Genomic DNA, 23,637 nt, shown 5'->3' with positions numbered 1-23,637 from the left:
AATGTTATACAGTCCTTTCCTAGCAGCTATATCTATAGGTGTTTGGTGTTCTTGATTCAGATGGTTGACATCTACACCAGCTTTAACCAATTTTTTTACACATTGTAACAACTCATCACGTTCTGTTTTACCATATTTCCATGCACTATCTAAAATTAGGTGTAAGATATCATTCTGGTTCATATCAGTATACTGTATATCAACACAATGACCTATCAGATAAATAACAATGTTATACAATCTGTACATAACAGCTATATCTATAGGTGTTTGTTGGTCTACATTCAGATGGTTGACATCTACACCAGCTTTAACTAATTTCATTACACACTGTAACAACCCACTTTCTATTTCATCATATTTCCTTCCACTCCTTCCACTCCTTTCATCACTTTCATTTTTACCATATCTGTAACTATATAAAACTAAGTGTAAGAAATTATTCTGTTTCATATCAGTATATTGTTTATCAACACAAGGATCTATGAGATATATAACAATGTTATAAAATCCTTTCCTAGCAGCTATATCTATAGGTGTTTGTTGGTCTACATTCAGATGGTTGACATCTACACCAGCTTTAACTAATTTCATTACACACTGTAACAACCCACTTTCTATTTCATCATATTTCCTTCTACTACCTAACACTAAGTGTAAGAAATTATTCTGTTTCATATCAGTATATTGTTTATCAACACATTGATCTATGAGATATATAACAATGTTATAAAATCCTTTCCTAGCAGCTATATCTATAGGTGTTTGTTGGTCTTCATTCATATGGTTTACATCTACACCAGCTTGAACCAATTTAATTACACACTGTAACAAGTCATCCCTTTCATCTTGATCGAGGTATGATCGGTAACTATCTAAAACTAAGTGTAATAGATTGTTATGTTCACCATCTTTATACTCTAACGGTATATCAACACAATGATCTATCAGATGTGTAACAAGTTTATAACAACTACATATAGCAGCTGTAATTATAGTTTCATTCCTTTCCTGGGGTGACAATGTTGCCTGTATATCTGATATACGACGTCTTTGGTGGGCAGCTATTTGAACAATTTCGTCAAATCTGAAATATATTAAAGAAGGTTTCGGTTTAATGACCTACTGTTAAGTCAAAGTATATGGGCCCGGTGGCGCTACAGTAAGCACACCAGTGGTCAAACGTGACTAAACCGGGGTGATACTTGGAGAGATATTAGCAAGACAATGATACAGGTTGAATGGTATGTCGCTAAATCTGTAGAGAGGGACAAATGTGGCTTATGGTGGCAATAACCGTAGTAGTGACATGGCTACAACGTAATAAACTGTGGTGGCATAGTAGTCAAGTTGCGAACTATACTAATGTCCAAAAGAAAGTATACACTGTGCATTTCGTGGTGCATCACCCAAAGTCGTTTCCAATGTATGCGGCATTTTAGTATTATGTCAACCTGTTTCGCTTTTTTATTTTCCTTTTTAATGTTGAGTTTGGACGCAAGAGATAAACTCAGTAATGTTTTATCAAATGTTTTTAATCTAAACAAAACATAATCATATTTTTAGTGTGTATACTTTCCTTTGGGCATTAGTATACATTCCATAATGGCACCGATTTAAGATCCTTGGAAAACCGTTGCTGGGAATGTGCTATCTTTAGTCTTATTGCCGCACTTGGCTTACCACCCCTACCCCACCCACTCTACCAACTCCACCATTCCAGTCCCTCTACACTTTATACATTTATCTAAAGCATCAAACAATATACATCACACAAATCACAAACTTACGCATCAACACATTCACACCACCAAGCAATACACCTAACACAAATAACTAATACAATGTATACCTTGATCCTTCCTAGTAATCTAAATACACCAACTAATACTATATACCTTGATCGCTCTTAGTAATCTCAATACATCAACCTAACACTTTATACAGTGGTCACCCATCTGATACATTATACACTGGTCACTCCTAGTAATCTAAATACATCAATCTGATACTTTATACATTCATCTCTACTAGTAATCTAAAAACACCAGCATGATACTCTATACAACTCTATTAGTAATCTAAATACACCAACCTGATACTATATACAACACTACTAGTAATTTAAATAAACCAATATAGCTCAGTTGTTAAATATACTTTAAGTGTTTTTTTTTATAAATTAAGGCTTTGTTATCGTTTAAGGCATTATTATCCAATAAAGCTATATTATCCTTTAAGGCTTTGTTATCCTTTCGGGTTTTATACTGATTTAAGCTGTATTATCTTTTAAAGCTTTACAATCATTTAAGGTTTTATTTTCTTGCAAAGCTTTATTATCCTTTAGGTCTTTGTTATCTTTTAAGGCTCTATTATCCCTAAAGGTTTTTATAATCATCATTTAAGGCTTTATTATCCTTTGAGACTTTATTTATCTTTTAAGGCTCTCTTATGAATAAACGCTTTTTATTATCATTTAGGGCTGTATAATCCGTTCAGGCTTTATCATCATTAAACGATTTATTATATTTTAAGGCTTTATAATCCTTTAAGGTTTTATAAGGCTGTATTTTCTATAAAGGTCCTATTATCCTTTAAGGTTTTATTAAGTCTTTATTATAATTCAAGACTTTATCTTACTGGACCCGTAGTCTCTTCATTGCAATTATTCATATTTCCGATTTTGCAAACTAGCTTCTACCCAAATCTTATATTACCCAGTTGTTTATTATATTCCACTGACATACTCTATTACCACACCCGCCTACATGCCCCATCCCATAATCAACTACTCACTGACTCAACGTCTCCCCTACAACCAGTCACCACATAAACCAAATGGATCAGATTTAGTTTGAAATTAAGACACCAACCTGATATAATTCAACATTAATTCAACATTCTCGTTTAACCTGTCTCCCATATCTTCAGGATTCATCTCGTGTACCCTCTCTCCCATATCCCCTGTATTCATCTCGTGTAACCTCTCTCCCATATCACCTGGATTCGTCTCGTTTAACCTCTCTCCCATATCATCAGGATTCATCTCGTTCAACCTCTCCCCTATATCTTCAGGATTCATCTCGTTTAATCTCCCATATCATCAGGATTCATCTTGTTTAACTCCCATATCATCAGGATTCATCTTGTTTAACCTCCCATATCATCAGGATTCATCTTGTTTAACCTCCCATATCTTCAGGATTCACCTTGTTTAACCTCCCATATCATCAGGATTCATCTTGTTGAACCTCCCATATCATCAGGATTCATCTTGTTTAACCTCCCATATCATCAGGATTCATCTTGTTGAACCTCCCATATCATCAGGATTCATCTTGTTTAACCTCCCATATCATCAGGATTCATCCACTTTAACTGTTGTACTTTTCTAGACTGTTATGAAATATATAAACCACTGTAAAATAATAAAATTATGTTATGTATAATAGTATTGTGTAATTATGTTTCTCCTCATTACCAGCTTTCCTTTTTTTAACAATCTTAGATTCCATAAATATCTGAGAACTCTTTACCGAATAAGACAAGTGTTTCCTAATAAACTTGCCGGAGAAGCCACATTAAAGGCTTAATCCAGCTTGGGGATTTGAGACAAAGTTGTGGTGTAATATATAGATAACAATTAGAAACCATTTAGCAGATAAAACAATAATTACAAGGAATTAACAATTTGACCTAGAGAGTTGATTATTGGCTTGGCAGGTGTAAAATGTCTAAATAATTATTTATATCGCATTTGAAGCCAGAAGAACAGACATGAAATAGTCAAATTTAGCCCTTGCATAATGCATTTTTAATATCTGCAGAATTCTTTGTAAAAATCATTTAGAAATAAATTTAAAAATGAAATTTAAGTTATAAATGGTTAGATTGTAAATATCCAAAAATATCTAAGTGTAGGTTAATTGGGCATTCCATGTGTTAAGTGACAGTAGATGGTGGTCAGTATTTTACTCACTATAGACAGATAGAATCCCATTGTCACTCTGTTTACGGCTTGGATAAATCTATAATGTTTATAATAATTTAAATATATACAGTTTTATTTAATAATATTTACGTTACCTGTCAAACAATAGTTAAACTTTCCATTTTCCTGCTGACAATATCACAATATCCATCTTTTTGACTAACAACACAGGGTCTATTTTTAACTGGAAAAACCAAGTCACATATTTATAATATGCAACAACCAGAAAATATATTGTATAGTTGTATGAGACAACCAGGACATGTTGTATAGCTGTTTCTATTTATTATATGCAACAACCATGATTGATTATAATGCATAGCTGTTTCTGTTTATAATATGCAACAACCATGATTGATTATAATGCATAGCTGTTTCTGTTTATAATATGCAACAATCATGATTGATTATAATGTATAGCTGTTTCTATTTATTATATGCAACAACCATGATTGATTATATTGTATAGCTGTTTCTGTTTATAATATGAAAGAACCAGGATAGTAGATAAGAATGTTTACACAACTACGATAAAACAAGACTATAAAGATAAAATGAAATGAAATGAAATGGGGTTTATCGTCCTACTGTTCTGCTCCTATACTGGGCTAATGAAGACGGGCGGAAGTCAATAAGTTCATAGAAGTGGATATAAAACAGAAGCCAAAGGTTGTGATATTGATTTTATTTTTCAATATAATCTCCCTGGACCTCGATGCACTTTGCCCATTTGTCTTTGAGACTGTCTATGCCCTTGCGATAGAAGTCTTCTGACTGGCCCCTCAGTAGCTGCCTTGAGTTCATCATCGTCGCCAAATCTTGTACCACGCAAGCGTGATTTCAAATTGCGAAACAGATAGAAGTCGCTTGGGGTCAGATCTGGACTGCAGGGGGATGGTTAAGTTGTTAAACGCCACATTGTTGAAGTCGGCATGTGCAATACGACTTTTGTGCACTGGAGCGTTGTCATGAAGAAGCATAACTCCAGCAGTCAACATGCCGCGCCTCTTCTTCTTGATCGCCGCTCTCAATTGCTCAAACAACTCAGCATAGTAGGCTGCTGTTATTGTAGTTTTAGGTGGTTTATAGTCTATAAGTATCACGCCCTTTGAATCCCAGAAAATGGTCGCCATGATCTTGCCAGCAGAAGGCTTAGTTCTGAACTTCTTCGGTGCAGGAGAGTGCTTATGCTTCCATTGCTTGGAATCTTGCTCGGTGTCGGGATCCCAGTGATGAATCCACGCTTCATCCCCTGTAACTAGACGGGCATGAAAGTTATCGGGATCAGCATTGTAGATGTCCAAGAGCTCACGACTGAATTCAACTATCTGGTGTCGATCTTGTGTATTTAAATTTCGTGGCACCCATCTTGCAAACACCTTGGGCATATGCAAGTGTTCATGAATTATATTGCAAACACTTCCATGAGAAATGCCACACTCTGAAGATATCTCGTCTTCCTTTATTCTACGATCGGACATGATTAAGCCCTGGACCCGTGCAACCATATCATTTGTCATGGCTTCAACAGGCCTTCCTGGGGGTGGATCATGGTCCAAGGAGCTGCGACTCCGCTTAAGCTCAGCTGACCATTTTGCAACAGTAGGATATTGAGGGGCTTTCTTCCCATACACAGTGGTCATACTTTTATGTATTTCGGTCGCATTCAGCCCTCCTTTCGTGAGAAACTTGATAACCGCACGATGCTCTTTTTTAGAACTTTCCATGATTACAGGAGGGTACCTGTGTTCAACAGACTGTAAACCTCAAGTAAATGATCGGGAAGGGTTGTTTATGTCTGTAAACTGTCGTTAGGTGGCCTATCTCAATAATGACATCAATGAGGGGTGTATCAATACTCATTTCTATGAACTTGTTGACTTCCCCTCGTATCTAAAATGATATGAAATTATATCTAGGCCAAATCACATAATAACCTTCAATGTCTACCTTATGGACACCATATATTATCCAGATAATTAGATATTATAGATTATGTTGGTTGTAGCCATGTTGTGATCAGATAATGTTTGATAACATAGTTAATATACCAATGATTGTACAAGTTAATTATAAAGATACATTATGGAAGATTAGATAAAGACCTGCCAGTTCTCAATATGATAGTTAAATAATAGACAATGTTACGGGAATATTCTTAAAATTTCAGTCTAAAAAGCTGACAGTTCTCACTATAATAGTTAAATAATAGACAATGTAACGGGAATATTCTTAAGATTTCTGTCTATTATTTTCACGTGGATACAATATGTATATCCCTCAAAAACACTTCAATTTATTTAAGCCACGGGTGACGTAACAGTTTGTGATCCGTTGTCCGGTTCTCCACGGAACATTTCTAGCCACGAGAACGTACTGGAGATGCTGCTGCTGTAAAGATGACCAAACATATGCATCACCATATGTTCGTCCCAAAATGACCTAGTTTGTGTTCAGTGGACGTTAAACCAAATTTCTTTTCTCCCACTCAAGTCTGAATCACCCTTGCTAATGATTAAATAGAATATATTAAATTTGTAAAGATGTCCATACATATTCTTCATCTGGGATATTGATAAAAGGGACATTTTATCCCAATTTTTGGTGTTTTTCATTTATTTCTGCTTTTTTTTATTATGGCTGTGCCAGTCAGTTTTATTTTTTATTTTGTTGGTAGGAAGGTTGCTAGTTGTGGGTCAAATTCAACTTTGGTGCTAGTCCCTGCCAAGAACGAACTATAGCCTCTCACACCTTAATTAATAAACTATTGTCTGTATCTTTAAGGTACGGTGATTTAAGGTGTCCCTGATTTATTAAGTAATAAACTATTGTTTATATCATTATGTATATTATTTACACCTGTATACAATATCTGTGACGGAAAGACACTTACCTTAAATCTGTTATAATTAGAAAAACCAACGTTAAATGCTTCTCTGAATAAAATGAACTGCTCACTGACGTAATGATACGGGCACGGCCCCCAAAATATTCCTACGCCGTCACCTTTTTCGTCTTTCTCTCCCTTTCTCCTTTTACTCCGTTTTGCATGGCGATCTTTGTTGACTTTTGTGGTGTAGAATCGTAGAAAGGGGTTTGAAAATACATTTTCTGTCAGGTTTTGGTGAATATTCCGGATTTTGGGGCGGAAGGGTACAAAAGAAAAGAGGTTGGGGGTAAAGTTAGACGAGAACATTAAAGTCAATTGGGAAATCATTGGTGATCTGTGGTCACATAAAAGAGTTACCTCCCATTGATCATCATCAAATATCAAATAACATAGCTAATAAAATTATTGTTATGGATGATACATTCCTGTCTCATAAACAATAAGATCTTTTTCCCAAGAGCCCAGAATTAACAATTGAGCATGGCGGGAGCTAGACCCAAGAGCCCTCTACATAAGCGCCCCCCCCCCCTCACACAGACAGGCACACGCGCACACACACACACACACACACACGAATGATGGGGCCCCTAAGGCCCCCCCATTCAATCCATTGTTGGCCCGTACGTGTTGCGGTTGACACCCGAACATTCGGTGTAATCAGGCGATGCCGCGCCGTACTTTTGAGAGTATTCGGACCGATCCAAGGTACGGATTCGTTTTATTGACGAATTCCGAATTCCGAATAACATGCTAAATTCACGTTGCCATCTACTCCCACTCTAGAATTACTGTACAGATATAGGGCGATCCATCGTCAGAAAAACATCCAACAAATAGACAATATCTGAGGCTTATTTTAACATCAAATGATAGGATTTACCAATTAAATTCATTTATCAATAATCGAAGCCTCGACACGTTTGATAACCATTTGGTCATTTTTTTTATTTTTTTATTTGGCTCAAAATCTGATCGGCTTCCATGATCAAGATAGTTGGACACAGCTCGCCAAATATTCCTACACCGTCACCTATGAAACAAGGGCCAAAGTTATTTTTAGTCTTTCTCTCCCTTTCCATTTTGACCCTTTTTGCATGGCGATTTTAGTTGACATTTTGGTGTAAAATCGAAGAAAAGGGTTTGAAAATACATTTTCTGTCAGGTTTTGGTGAATATTCATGATTTTGAGGCGGAAGGGCACAAGAGTTGTGTATCTCAAGTTTTACATGAAGAACCTCATACGTGCTTTTGGGCAAGAGTTTGTCACATGTTGCTCCGTCTGTGGCAGAAAGGGTTCTACCCAACGAAAATTTGGGAAACGGTTAGAGCCGGTCTAAGAGACGAGAATTAGCATTAAAGTCAATGGAAAATCATTAGTGATCGGTGGCCAACCACGTAAAAAAAAAACTTCCGGTTGCGCATGGGAGATGGAACCTTTCGTCAACTATTAACAACGGTCCCAGACAGTCACACTCCGTACGTTGTAAACTAGGAGGTCTTGGGCGACCGTTACTATAATGAGCATATGCTACAGCCTGGGCGACCTTCGGTTATTGGGATTTCTTGACTATGGTCGAACTAACTGAATCCGAATTTCATTTAGTCCGGACCATAGTCCGAAAATACTGAATCATGCTATTGTGGCATGGTCGGAGTAGTTCCAAGATGGCGGTGTCGATCAAACGAAAGTGTAGAATATGTAGAAATAATCTATTTTTGTTAATTTTAAGAAAGCTTGAATGAATTTTAAATGGTTGCTACTTCTATGACCAGATATTTTTGTCTCGTATGTTATGTCTGAATCTATGTAAGTCTAAAAATTACGCATTATTTCAATATTTGCGCTATGCAAAAAGTAAAGTCAAGTTACTTTGTCGTCTCTAAAATTAATTTAACTTGCGCAAATTTAACTTCGTGAAAGTATTATTTGTTTATTAAACTATAAAACACAGCGATTCATTATCCTCCATGGAGAGATGTATAGACCTTCCTTAGGGTTAAGGAGGTTTTTTTCAGGTTTTTTTCATGGTTATGCTCGAGGTCTAAAGCAGAGTAAAATGACATCACCATGTCCCTGGGGACAGAAATCTTTGAACAGACGATGGTCCGGACTATTCGCGTTCGGTTTCTAGTTCCGACCACTAGCCGTGAAAAAATTATAACCGAAGGTCGCCCTGTGATGTTACAGCCATTTAACATTGAAGTCAATGGGCAAATAATTGCTAGTCCATGGCGTTTCTATTTATGTTTTTAAATATACTTTTCTAGAGACATATTCATCACGCATTTGTCTTTCAGTTAGTTTTATAATTGGTGTACAATATATTTTCTTGGCGTAAGAATCCTACGTCCATATTGTATTTATTCTTTGGGGTGTGACTTTTTCTTCTTGATCTTCTAGGGATTTACGTCCGCTTCCACCCCGGGGATATCACATCAAAGACAGACGACCTTACTCCTTGCTATTGTCACATACAACCGGGGAATCAAAACCACGCCAGTTGACTCAATGACTAACCTAATGATACAACGCGCACACGCTATATATAACCACTTGTCCTTCCAGCCCTCTTCTGAAATTGGAACGGCGAGTAGGAAATGTTCTTGAATACCGTGGCAAGCTCGTGTGCTTTATTGATTAACTTTCTATGGAGATGGTACTATTACAGACCCACTATGGTGTCTAAGTCCGTTCTCAATTCCGTTCAGTACCGTATTTACAAAGATGTTATGGATTGATATGACAATTGGCACAGGCGATTTATTTGAATATTGTAAGAGCTGAATCTCTATAAAGAATATCATTCCAAAGTTTGTCCAATTCCGTTCCGTATTTACAAAGATATGATGGATTAAAGATTTCACATCTTTCAATTGCCGGTATAATACATCGAACTTGTGTTAGTGCTGACCCCAGCTGATATTTTTGTTTTTGTCGGTTAATGTATATAAATAGGTTAACGCCATCACCTCCTAGTCTTAGAATATCAACAGGCAGTGCCAACAGGGTGAAGGTCACAGCACTAACAGGGTTCATAGAACTATATAGACCAGTAGTACGACCGTAAACATTAGAGTAAAATATAATTTTAGGTCATTCCTCCCGCAATACTCCTGACGCACAAAAACAGACTAGCGTTCAGTCGGAACAAAGAAAAAAAACACGCGCAGTTCTTAAAACGAACGAGTGAGTCTTCCATTGGTGTTGATTTTCTGTTGTAAAAGTAAAGTTGTTCGTTGAGATATTGGAATATATTTTATATATTTGGTGGCCGCCTTCACCACAGATAAGGTAATATAATTAAATACCATCACGATAAACTATACAGAATGCTGGATAAAAATACTAATTTATGTTTTTGTAGTTATATCTGTGTACCAATAATTCTCGGGGTGGTAAAATGGCCTAATGGTTCTTATTACTTATCACAGGTAACTTTTAATGAAACTACAAATTGATATATTTGTATTATATCAACTGAAAAATATGCTTTTATTAAGATGAGTGTAGACGAATGTGTGATAGTGTGTGTGTGTGTGTGTGTGTGTGTTGGGGGGGGGGGGGCGTATAGTTATATATTCAACTTTTAAACTGTAAATATCCTGTGAAATTATTCTTATAGAATGAAAAAAGAATTATGTATTTTGTATATTGTGTGAATAAATATATCTACAAGAAAAAAAAGCGCGTGCGCGCTGTATCATAGGGTTTTTCATTGAGTCATCTGGCGTGGTTTCGATTCCCCGGTTGTAAGTGACAAGGAGTAGAATTGTCTGTCCAAAATCGTGGGTTTTCTACAGGTCCTCCGGTTTCCTCCCACTGCTAAAGACTCCTACGTGCAAGCAAATTATTGAAATAAAATTGAACCATATGTTATTCCCGAAATGACCTAGTTGTGTCGAGTGGACGTTCAAACCCCATTTCTCTCTCTCTCTCTCTCTCTCTCTCTCTCTCTCTCGCTCTCTCTTTCACTCTCCCTCTAGTTCTCTTTCTAAGATAAGATTTTATTGTATCAATACGTCCATTTAGAGCAGCATACGTCGTATTAAAAAAAATTGAAAAAAATACAACAAAATACAAACATTTGATATAGAAATGGAGAAATACACAAAAACAAGACATCATTGGATCCTGTTTTTTAATGCTAACCGAAGGACTATACACTGTTTCAAAAGTAACATAATTATATAAAACGATTTAAATTTAAGTTGAGAAATGGAAAAATTTATTGAATGCTTTACTGAATAAGTACAAAAGTCAGATTCGCTTTTTCAAAATAAAATTAAATGGGGGTATAAAACATCAAAGAAAGAAATTCGTTAGAAACTTTGAGCTTACTTCTATGTATTTGATCAAAGTCGTCGTGATGTCAAGGACAATGAAATAGTAACAAACAATAGGAAGAACACAATAGTGAAATCTTTCATTAAATGTCGCAGCACAATATTATCGTAGTGTGCTTCTCTCCAAATTATATCTTTTTTAAATGAAATCGGATTTAACATCCTACTGTTCTAACTAGGTTAATGAAGACGGACATACGCCAAACAGTGTCCTTATATCGAATTCAAAGTGTTCCTTTCTTTTAAGTGCACGCCAATGTGTGCACGGGACCGCGATTTCACGTCCCATCTGTCCTGCACCACCACTGACAAGGGACTTGACGGAAATTTCCGATGAACTTTCTTTGTCAATACAGAGATCGAACAGGAAACCTCCCAATCCCTAATGCGACATCCGCATTGTAGAGGCCAAGCGAATATTTACTGCGGATCAGTGTGGAAACCTCCAGGCTAGCGAGCCAACGTAGTCAATTACAATTATACAGTGGACAATAAACAACCAATCTGAACTGACATTAATACTTTTAAAAAAACACAACACAATTTATATGGAATACAACCATCGTTTTATACACTTATATTACAAAGTTTCGACAAGTATTCTCTTATCGTTATCAAGTACATCATCATTTGCACACTGATCCGCAGTGAATATTCGCTTGGCCTCTACAATCACTGATAAGGATGACATCGATGCGACTTAATGACTACAAAATATTAACTTTTTTCTTTCGACAAATTAAATTCTGAAACATTTTTTTTTAGTATTAGAAAAATAAATAAAGGTGTTTGAAGTATATCTTGATAAAAAATATTCCATAATTAGCGTAAATAGGTACAGAAAATAGTACGCGGAGGCGTAAAATGGGTAAAACGATATAATTCTGCCCGTACCAGTTCATATTACTACGTTCGATGTAAACAACGCACGTGTGACCATCAATTTGACGTTTTTTCTGTTTGTTTACTCTGAATTCTTTCAGACTACATTTTTTACCGTCTAATCTGATTGACCTGCTCGTGTTTGTTTACAAGCCACAGAAGTAATCTTTTTTGGCGTTATCGATGCCATATCTTGCTTTGTTGGTAAACATTGTGATGTGACGTCACCCTTAGAACTACAGCGGTCTGACCTTTTAAAGGTCAGTCATCTTGGACAGAGATAAAAGACGGATGTCGCATTAGGTCTGTAAAACAGATTGCATCATTTGTACTTGATAACGATAAGAAAATACTTGTCGAAACGTCGTGCTATACGTGTATAAACCAGTGATTGTTTTCCATATAAATTGTGTTGTGTTTTTCAATATGCTCAATCACCAAATGCCACTCAAGGATTATATTAATACTTTTTGTATACATATATACTTAACCTATTTCTTTCATTGATCATCTTTAATTGATGTAATTATAATTACGTCATATCGTTCGTTACATTAACTATGGCAATTCAAAGATCTGATGGTCTAGTCATATATCAATTTTAGATATTGGTCAATTATTATTTGAACACAAATCGAGTATTTATTAAAGGCTCAATACCACTCTTGTTGTAACTGAATAATATGTCCCAATCTTTATTCTAGTCAACAAATTGTACTATTTTACAATATTCCAATTAATTGATGATACAAATTTCATCTTAACACACCTAATTTAAAAAATTGGAAAAATTCAACTTAATGATCTGTAAAGCCTGACGTAAAGCTTTTCAAATGTGACTTGGATTTAAAAATATTTTCGAACCCTCTGGACAAGTAAAACAGGATTTAATGGATAATTTACACAACAGGTAGGACACTTACATCATGACATGTACACATCTAGTACTTAGAATAAGGCTATTTTTTATTTTCTGGAGCTGTCAAGCCAGCAAGAGTGTTATTGTCCCTTTAAAATATCTACAAAATCCCGCTTTCACACAATTATATTTTCTTTAGAATTAAAAAGACTACTTATTATTGAAGGCATATAATATGTATATAGCATCGGGCCTTTCATGTGTATATCCTTTAATTAGACCACCATTGTATTACAATACTGGAAATAGGAAAGAGAATATTATCCATTGCCAATTAAGAAATAAAGCTAGTAACTTAAATAATCACTTATTCTACCATTTTATTAGCGAAAACAAAGGTGTGACCTTAGGTGTAATTCTACAAACTACAAACGAAGATATTTACCATTATTTTTTCATATGTCCGACCTACTCCGCCCCAAGAACATTTCTCCAATATAATATACTATAATAAACATCACACACCGCATGGCGTCAGCCCGTCTTCATTAGCCTTCATGTTTTATCTTCAAAATGGAATTAGTAAAACATGTCTAATGTTTAAACCCTTGTTAATTACTGTTGTCCTCTGAATGTATGTCCATTTGCCATTTTATTCTGTTTTGTTTGTTTGATATTTCTCCTTAATTAGCTTATATAATATGATTTATGTATGCACAGGGCCCTTATTCACGAAAACTTAAACTAAGTTACAACCGAAATTTTAAAAAATACTGCAACTTCATTGGATATATGCAAATTGATTTTACTGGTCAGCCAATCGAATTGCAGTATTTCTTAAAATTTCGATTGTATCTTTGTTTAAGTTTTCGTGAATAAGGGCCCCGAGCCGTATGTAGGATTTTGAAAGTGGGGGTGCAGCAGAGTGGTGGGGCGCCATAGCCTCCAAGTTTCAATCAGGGCAAACGAACCCATTGGCGTGTGGGCCTTAAAACCGATCGACTGATCAGTGCCTAAAGAGCATCACTGTGTGATTATAATAAAGTGTATTATTTTATAATTGAAAGATTGTCAAATAATTTTTTTTTTTTTTTTTGGATGGGGTGGGGCGCAATTTCTCGGGGCGCCTTATTTTTCTTGGGGTGCAATGTACTCTCTGCACCCCCACTAAATAAGGCCCTGTGTATGCACTTCGTAAATATTAAAACTGTGTAGTTGCTAGTTTTATAGAGTGGGATGGACATGTTGAACATAATAGAAATCGTGTACTAAATTATGCTCCCTCAGAAAATTAAGTCATTATTATTACAGTCGGTGCAGAAACTTGGGAGGTTAAACATCATTTCATTTCATTGGAACTTAATGATTTTATCCACTTGATAGTGGGGCTACTTGACGAAAAGCGCGGCTTTCCCCTCCCTTACCCACTTCCCTAGACCCGACTGCCTTTACACAGCTTCGTTTTTCGTGCGAAAGATAAAAAATGTTTTTCACTCTTCAGTAAGTACACAAATGTTATTTTTCTAGTATTGGTGCAACGGTATTGACTGTTAGCTTCATCTAGAGTTACAAACTAAACATAACCTTGCACGCTACATCACTTGTGTATTATATACACTATAGACTGTTAGAGTGCTAAACTAAAAGTACATCCACACAAAGGGAGGGGATGGAGGTTAGGGCTAAATGATAAGGTCAGCTCAATGTTTCGCCATAGGTCACGAGATGTAAACAAGATAGCGCTAATCTCAACCCTGACCCTAACCCTGGACCTAACCCCAATGGAATTACGTGTCCTAACCTTATTTACATGTCAACGACATTGACAAAAATTGAGTCAACTGGTTTGTCCAACCTCATGGGTTTTCTCAGGGTCCTCCGGTTTCCTCCCACTGCTAAAGACCCCTACACGCAAGCGAATTATTGAAAAAAAAATTGAAACCATATTTTAGTCCCGAATTTACCTAGTTTGTGTCGAGTGGACGTTAAAACCCATTTCTCTCTCTCTCACATCCACACAAATCATGGTGTAGGCATCCACCGACATGTTATCTGAATTAAATTTATTTCCTATCCACTCCTAAAACCAAACGATATGACAGATCCACAACCCATATATCACGATTACAGCAATAATACTCTCGGGCCTTGAACATAAATAAGGGGATCACGTGGCTAAGTGGGTAAGACGCTGGCTCGCTAGCCTGGAGGTCAGGTGTTCGATCCCTGCATTGGCCGAGAGAGTTCATCCAGATTTTCCGGCATGATTTCCCCTTGTCAGTGATGCACGATTGAGGGCCCGACAAGGACAGCAGTCTAGTCATTCGCATGGGACGAGGGGATCACGTGGCTAAGTGGGTAAGACGCTAGTTCGCTAGCCTGGAGGTTGGGTGTTCGATCCCTGCATTGGCCGAGAAAGTTCATCCAGATTTTCCGGCTTGGTTCTCCCTTGTCAGTGATGCAGGACGGAGGGGCTGACAAGGAAAGCTGTCTAGTCGTTCGGATGGGACGAAAAACCGAGGTCCTATGTACACAATGGCGTGCACGTAAAAGATCCCTTGGCAGTTGGAATTCGATATAAGAGTAGGCCGTAGTGCCCCTGTCCGGGCAAAATTTCCCTCATAGCACACTGTATGGCGTATGCCCGTCTTCATTAGCCCAGGTTAGGATCAGAACAGTAGGACGTTAAACCCCATTTCATTTCATTTCATTTCGCATGGGACGAAAAACCGAGGTCCCGTGTACACATTGGCGTGCACGTAAAAGATCCCTTGTAAGCTGGAATTCGATATAAGAGTAGGCCGTAGCGCCACTACCCGGGCAAAATTTCCCTCATAGCACGTTGTATGGCGTATGCCCGTCTTCATTAGCCCAGGTTAGGAGCAGAACAGTAGGACGTTAAACCGCATTTCATTTCATTTCTACACATAAATAAATAAGACGGAGATATAACACGAGGTGAATAACCGCTATCCTATATTTTGAAAGTAGGGCTCTATTTCGTATATTGTGGCGAGTGGGTTTAATGTCCTACTGTTCTGCTCCTATACTCGGAGACGGGCATACTCCATACAGTGTGCTTTGACGGAAATTTTGCCCGGACAGCGCGCTACGGCCTACTCTTATATCGATTTCCAATTGCCAAGGGACCCTTTACGTGCACGCAAATGTGTACACGGGACCTCGGATTTTTGACCCATGCGAACGACTAGACAGCTGCCTTTACCACATCTATATCTGGAAGAAGAACTAGACAACAACACTAGTGTAAATATAAATAATCTCTCTCTCTCTCTCTCTCTCTCTCTCTCTTCCCCGGTTGTACGTGACAAGGAGTAGGGTGCCATGGGTTTTCTGCGGGTCCTCCGGTTTCCTCCCACTGTCAAAGACCTCTACACGCAAGTGAAGTATTCAAATAAAATTGATCCATATCTTAGTCCCGAAATGACCTAGTTTGTGTCGAGTCGACGCTAAACCTCATTTCTCCATCCTTCTCTCTGATTTATTATTTTACTCGGTTATTTACACCTGAAGTTTTTTACAATCAAACGAGGCTGTCAAACATGCCCCGCAGAAAATATAACAGTCACGCTGTGTTAAGCACAGACTTGCTTGCTTATGAATATTTATTTTCAAATCAGTTTTTAAAGAAAGACTGTCTCCATGGCAACAGCAATAACAACCGTGTCATACACACTCAATTGGATAAGTTCGCACCCGAGACTTAATCAGTGGGGCTAGCTAAATCTATTTGTTAAGGCCAGCTAAATTTTTGTCAAAAACGCTGAGATATAGATAAAGTTAGGGCATGCAATTGTTGGTGGGATTGTAGGTTAGGGTTAGGGTAAGCATTGGGGCTAGGGTTAGGGTTAGGGTTAGGGATTAGCGCTAGACCTGTTTACATCTTGTGACCTATGACGAAAATTTGAGCTGGCCTTATCATTTAGCACTAATCCAGTGTGGCGTGAACTGTGTTGCTGATTTGTAGCAGTATTACAAAAACACTATGACATCACGCCATTATAGCCTACATTATCAAATAACAACATAAAATTCAAATTATGTTACATCAAGATGTCGACTTCATTAAAAACGGATCCCACTAGATTGTGAATATCAAAATCAAACAAGAGATGATAACAGTCTGAAACATGTCGAATCGTAATCCACGACAATTCGAACGGAAACTGAATAGCCAATGGCTGATTTGAAGCCGTAAAAACAAGCATCAAACTCCATCGTCTTAATGAACACAGCGGATTGGTTAGCCGAAGGATTTAACGTGTCTGTCATTGAAGGCAAATAGTGTGGCTTCGATTCCCCGCTTGTAATTGACAAATATCTTGGGCTCCCTCCCACTGTTTTAGACCTCACGTACATACAAATTATAGAAATAAACGTTATCCTCCTCTCACAGTTTGGCTTCGGGCTATGGTGGAAGTTCCCACAACACGGTCTGGCTATCGGGTTACGGTGGCCAGACCGTGTTGTGGGAACTTCCACCATAACCCGAAGCCCAGACCGTGTTGTGGGGACGTCTGGCTATCGGGTTACGGTGATTGTCTGCGATATCACTTCGGTGGAAGCGGACGTAAAATACAACTAACTAAGAAGAAGGGTTACGGTGGACGTCCCCACCACACGGTCTGACCTACAGGTTATGGTGGATCGACTTCCCCACAACACGGTCTGACCTACTAGCTATTGTGGATGTCCCCACAACACGGTCTGGCCTTCGGGTTACGGTGGACGTCCCACAATACCGTCTGACCTTCAGGCTATGATGGACGTCCCCACAACACGGTCTGACCTTCAAGCTATGTTGGACGTGCCCACAACACGGTCTGACCTTCAGGCTATGATGGACGTCCCGACGAAACGGTCTGACCTTCAGATTCTATAGAAGAATGACAACAATACATTATTGATCTATTATAAAAACTATTACATGCATCATTATATTTTGGGTGAACTTTTGACATTTGAGGTGAATAAGGGGGGCGCCCCGTGGACTAATTGAAAATCAACCTGTTTACACGATCAGCTGGTTTTTATCATATTCGGTGTTTGTTTTCTATTATCCTGCTTGTTTTCTATTATCCAGTTACCAATACTTCTTTGTTCTATTATCCAGTTTCGAAATCTACTTTGTTCATCAGAGGGGGCGTTCGGTGGCTTAATGGTTAGCGCGTGCGCACTGTATCATAAGATCTGTCATTGAGTCAACTGGCGTGGTTTCGATTCCCCGCTTGTACGTGACGAGGAGTAGGGTCGCCTGTCTAACCTCGTAGGTTTCCTCCCACTGCTAAAGACCCCTACGCGCAAGCGAATTATTGAAATAGAATTGAACAATACGTTAGTCCTGAAATGACCTAGTTTGTGTAGAGTCGACGTTTAACTCCATTTCTCTCTTTCTCGGTTGTTAATCAGCCGGTTGCGTGACCAAATGATTTAATGCGTGTGCGTTGGCTCTTAAGGTCTGCCGTTGGCGTGGTTTCGATTCATCACTAATACTTGACAAGGAGTAGGGTCCCTTTCCGACCTGGTGGGTCTTCTCCGGGTCCTCCGGTTTCCTCCTATAGCTAAAGATCTCTACATGCAAGCGAACTATTGTAATAAAATTGAACCATATGTTAGTCTGAAAATAATTTAGTTTGTGTCAAGTGACGTTAAATGTTTTTCATAAACGTTGGGAGGGGGGGGGGGGGCAATGGTCTAAATCATAAGGTATAGCATTGTCAACTGGCGTGGATTTCCATATTACTCTTGTACGCGATAAGGCGTAAGGTCGCATGTCTAACCTCGTGATTTTTCAGCTGGTCCTCTGATTTCTCTCTACTGCTAGTGACCCCTACACGCGCAGAAATTATTGATATATAATTGTACACCATATATATATATATGTTAGTCCCGAAATACCCCTCCCCTTTTACTGCACGCCACTCTTTTTATTTTTCATCTCGACAAACATATTTATTGTGGTCAAGGTAATATTCTATGCGCTATACCGGGATGTATAGAAATGACCTATTTTTACCTGGTGAAGTACAGATAAGGGTACACCTACATGTGTAACAGTAACATCTGCCTTTCATTCAAATTATCTGTCAAGAGTTTGACAAGTGAGGGGGCGTGGTTTTACAAACTAGTGGAGTTGTTTGTGTGTGGGGAAATAGTTTATATTGTGCAGCGGGTGTGACGTGGTGTTGTTATTAAAACGTAAACTATACATTTTGGATATACTGTGTTATTGTGCAGCATATACACTTTCCCGCGGATAGTATTATACTTGTATGTGTGTGTGTGTGATTTTGATAGGTATCTATTTACGTTTTTCTCTGTAAGGTAAGCAACGTTTTTCTCTTATTATTTATTTTAAAATTATGTTCTCAAATTATTCTAGTATTAATTAAGACTTTTTATGTATATTTTCTTATGACGTAATATGTCTTATATTCTTCGAATTTCAACTGTCAAGGGCTTTGTTTATATATTTGAACTACAACTGAGACGTTTCAAACTGTTTCGTATTTCAATTAAATTGTTTGCGTATTAACGAAGGCTTTGAATCAATGTTACAACATCCCTTCTTGGAATTCAAACTGCCAGGGGTTTATTTATTTGAACTGTGACGTTCCATCCTGTAGAAAACGGGGTTCACACATTAAAATCCTTTGCCTCGACACAGTCCGTGTCGTTATCGGAGCGAGTGTCCAAACGGCTGCCTTCCTGGTTTTAATTTATAAAAACCAACCACGTCCAGTAGCAATAATGTTGTTGTTAATTTATAAAAACCAACCATGTCCAGTCTTTGTTAAAGTAGTGATATTGTTTTTAATTTAGAACAAAAACAAACCACGTCCAGTAGCAATATTGTTAATAATTTATAAAATCCAACCAGTGTAAATTATGGTTATCTACAAATTGAATCTTATACACTTTCCCTTTTCTCAAAAAAATAAGTTTGAAAACCCAGTTTTTTTAAAATTGATAACACATGATAACTGAAAGACTCCTCACATTAAGTACCCTTGGAGAAATATAAAGAATGGTTAAACACCAGAGTCTAAACTCTTTCAATTTCTAAATTACGAAACCTTTTCAATAATTGATATATATATTCAACAATAAATATACATATTCAACAGTTAATATACATATTCAACAGTTAATATACATATTCAGCAATTGATATACATATTTAACAAATGATATACATATTCAACAAATGATAAACATATTCAACAGTTAATATACATTTTCAACAATTAATAACATATACAACAATTAATATACATATTCAGCAATTGATATACATATTCAACAATTGATATACATATTCAACAATTAATATACATATTCAGCACTTATTATATATATATTTAACATTCAACACTAATATACATCAACACTTAATATACATATTCAACAATTGATACATATTAGTAAGATTAAAATCTGATTTATGATGAATAATTATTCTAGTTTCTAAAGACAGTACAACGTTTAACACATAAGATAGGTTTCAGTAGGCAGGTGGTGGGGGGGATTCGGAATTTATTTCCACGCCGTAGGAAGGGGTTGACGAATGTCTGTCGACATGGGGACTAGGGGCGCCGATTGCTAGAGACCCCTACCCGCTAGCGGATAATTAAAATAAATTTGATCCGTATGTTAATCCCGAAATGAGCTAGTTTGTCTGAGTGTGTGTCTCTCGCTTGTTAAAACCATGTTAAAGTGTCTTAACTTGACACCGAGAACCACGCCATTGTTTACAACATTTAACCCCACTAAAAGGTTACCCAGTAAACGCACACTGATCACCAGTAAATATGCGTTTCGTCGTTTTCATCAATGTGTGGAGTGGATGGCCGAATAGTTAGCATGTGCGCGCTGTATCATTACGTCTGTCATTGAGTCAACGGGCGTGGATTCGAGTGCCCGGTTGTACATGACAAGGAGTAGGGTCGCCTGTCCAATCTTGTGGGTTTTCTCCGGGTCCTCCGGTTTTCTCCCACCGCGAAAGATCCGTACGCGCAAGCGAATTATTGAAATAAAATTACACCATATGTTAGTCCCGAAATGACCTAGTTTGTGTCGAGTGGACGTTAAACCCCATCTCTCTCTCTCTATCTAGATTTAAAAGCAAATCTAGGTACTCTACCAACCCCATTAAAAGACAGATTCTACATGGAAATGCCAATTAAGTTATGTGTAGATTTGTATGGTTTCAAAAATACCTTATAATTCATATCGTCACTGTTAATACCTCAAATATTTTTGTTCACTTTGATTGATTATTATTCAGTCTTGATATGAAGCTGTAATTTGATCGTATTTGAATAAAATTATGCACCCAAAAACCTATTATTGTCTGGGGTCTTAGATTACCCCTTGTTGCCGACAACGTTTTTTGTGCAACGTGACCGCACAAGGGTTAAGGGATACTATATTAAATTCTAGAACAAGTCTTTACATTATTAATAAATGTGTCGGGAGTATGTTTGGGTGAACAATAGGTGTAAATGGTTAGATAAAATAGTACGTGGAGGCGTAAAATGAGTAAAAGGTACTAGTTTATATTATTACGTTTTGTCAATGCCGTATAACGTAACCTCAACGTAGAATTATACTGGATATAGCCTTAAATGAAATGAAATGAAATGGAGTTTAACATCCTACTGTTCTGCTCCGAACTGGGCAATGAAGACGGGCGTGCGTCATACAGTGTGCTATTAGGGAAATTTTGCCCGGACAGCGGCACTACGACCTACTCTTATATCGAATTCCAACTGTCAAGGGATCTTTTACTTACACGCCAATGTGTACACGGAACCTCGGTTTTTTGTCCCACCCGTTCGTCCTGCACCACTGACAGTGTGAAACCGCACTGCAAAATCCAGACGAACCTTCCCGAACATGGGTCCTCCAAGTAAGCGAGGTAACGTCTAACTCACTGAGCCACCGTGGCTCTCAACTATCCTTAAAGGTTACCCAGTAAACTATTTACCGCCATTCGCACGAGTCTAAGAACGTTTAATATGATTAGCACATAGTTTGGCGTTATGTCAAATTTTAGATTAACACGTATCTTAATGAGAATATGTTCTAGAATTTATCGCCATTGAACCTATTTGTCTATAAATAGACCAATCAACCTATACCCATGAAAAAAAAATGGTAGAAATTCAACACCTTGAGAAAATAAGTGTGCAGATAAAGATAACCTTCGGCCGTAATACACGTTCTGTGACGTAATTAGACATTCAGTCAGGCAGTGTGCTATGGGGGCATTTGTTTGGTTATTTTCTCAAGATAGAGTTCTTTAAACTTTACGCTGACTCGCTTGTCTGGAGATCGGGTGTCCGATCCCTACAGTGGCCAAAAAAGTTTATCGTTCAGATGAGACAAAAAACGAGGTTGTGTGTATCCATTGGGATGCGTAAAAGATCCATTGGCAGTTGGAATTCGATATAAGAGTAGGCCATAGTGCCGCAGCCTGGGCAAAATTTCCCTCATAGCAGGCTGAATGGCGTATGCTTGTCTTTATTAGCCCAGCCGGAATAGAACAGTTTGACGTTAAACCCCATTTTGTTTCATTTATATTTCATATATTGTTAGATCTCTTGGAGTAAATATAACTGCTATCATATGTACACACTCAGCCACCCCTCGAGATTTAAAAGATAAAATATTATAAACTTGGTGGTATTATCACACAGGACCTATATCCTTTATTCAATTTATATACATTCTTTGTAAACATTGTACGGCCTTTATTAGTTACCAAGCGAGCAACAGAGAGAAATGAAGGGTCGGGGGGTAACGTCCTACTGTTCTAGTTCGACTAGGCTAATGAAGACGGGCATACGCCATGCAATGTGTGCTATGAGGGAAATTTTGCCCGGGCAGCAGCACTATGGCCTACTCTTACATAGAATTCCAACTGTCAAGGGATATTTTACGTGACGCCTATATGTATACACGGGGCCTCGGGTTTTCGACCCATCCGGACGACTAGACAGTAAAGTTGTCCTTGTCAGGCCCTCCGTTCTGCACCACTGACAAGGGAACATCAGACCGGAAAATTCCGATGAACTCTCTCAGCCAATGCAGGGATCAAACACGCGACCTCCAGACTAGCGAACCAGCGTCTTACCCACTTAGCCACCGTGGCTCCCTTTTAATGTCCTACTGTTCTGGCCCGACTAAGCTAATGAAGACGGGCATACGCCGTGCAGTGTGCCACGAGGGATATTTTGGCTGGACTGCTGCACTACAGCCTAGAGTTTATTTCGAATTCCTATTTGAACTATTTTATGATTTGGTCTACTTTACCTAGAATAAACACTGCTTTAGTATGTACCTTTCGTATTCATCACTACACCAAGAAATATTTACAAGTATAATCAGATAGAGTTTTTTTAGCTATAAAATTTGATATAAAATTTTATTAGCGTCACTCAAAAAAAAGATGTCATTTACGTCTTTTGAAAGCGGACATTCTCCTGACATAATGTAATTTATTTCATAATAAAGACACACCGTGTTGTCGTATCTCGAGCTTCACGGTCAGTTAACCATAGCAGGACTCCGATTTTCTCTTATTTAAAGCCGCATTATGTAAAATGTCTGTATAATAGTTCAAAAATAGACCGTTTCAACTTTTTA

The 23,637-nt window shown here is 37.7% G+C and overlaps 1 protein-coding gene and 1 long non-coding RNA gene across 2 annotated transcripts in view; one reads left to right on the top strand and one right to left on the bottom strand.

Annotated features, from left to right (window-relative positions):
- Positions 1-764: 764 nt before the first annotated feature.
- LOC126812255 (uncharacterized) lies at positions 765-6,942 on the bottom strand. Its single transcript, XR_008786188.1, has 4 exons — positions 6,885-6,942; positions 4,087-4,175; positions 2,874-3,418; positions 765-1,087 (listed from the first exon to the last, which is right to left on the bottom strand). It is a non-coding gene; the product is annotated as an uncharacterized LOC126812255 (long non-coding RNA).
- A 12,218-nt stretch (positions 6,943-19,160) lies between these two features.
- LOC126812223 (sodium-coupled monocarboxylate transporter 2) overlaps positions 19,161-23,637 on the top strand; it is a 51,520-nt gene continuing 47,043 nt past the window's right edge. Inside the window, exon 1 of the mRNA XM_050538502.2 lies at positions 19,161-19,311. The gene's annotated coding sequence lies outside the window, so the exon portion shown is untranslated. The remainder of the gene's footprint in view (positions 19,312-23,637) is intronic.

This window comes from Patella vulgata, chromosome 2, assembly GCF_932274485.2.
Source record: "Patella vulgata chromosome 2, xgPatVulg1.2, whole genome shotgun sequence".
In the NCBI taxonomy this organism is placed as follows: Eukaryota; Metazoa; Mollusca; class Gastropoda; family Patellidae; genus Patella; species Patella vulgata.
The sequence above is the reverse complement of the archived record's forward strand: the minus strand, read 5'-3'. Positions and strand labels throughout refer to the sequence as shown.